Consider the following 544-nt stretch of genomic DNA (forward strand, 5'->3'; position numbering starts at 1 on the left):
TTTAATTTAAAAAAAAAAGGGGGGGGGGGGGGGGGAAAGCCTTTTTTCCCCAGACAACCCGTTGGCTGAACTCGGTGCTCCGGGCTGTTTGCACAAGCGAGCAAGTGCGCGGGGGAGCAGGCGCACACCCCTCTGCCATTAAGCTAATGGCAAGAGCTTATTTGTCTGACACTTGTACCCTTGATACATTCTGTAGGATGTGTTTATTTTTACTGTAAATAGCCTTCGCTCCAAACAGGACCTTGGCGTCACCCCAGCCCCGTCACAGGTTGTGCCGGTGCCGAGAGCGCGGGCTGGGACGCTGAGCAAGGTTACCCCGGGCAGCTCGCGCCGGGGAGCCTCAGCCACCCGAGGGACCCCGTTGGGAAAGCAGCTGTGGGCGGCGTGCGGAAACCGGGCGGCAAGCAAAGGAACCGCTTTCGGGAAGATTTGTGTCAAGGAAAACCCTGCACCATCAAAGGGGGGGTTGCTATCAGCCGCTCGCAAGCGGGAGATGAAAGGCAGAGAACCAAGAGAGAAGGGAGCGGGGACAGGGCGCTTGCTC

The sequence above is a fragment of the Fulmarus glacialis genome, unplaced genomic scaffold (assembly GCF_000690835.1).
Source record: "Fulmarus glacialis isolate BGI_N327 unplaced genomic scaffold, ASM69083v1 scaffold21277, whole genome shotgun sequence".
NCBI lineage: Eukaryota > Metazoa > Chordata > Aves > Procellariiformes > Procellariidae > Fulmarus > Fulmarus glacialis.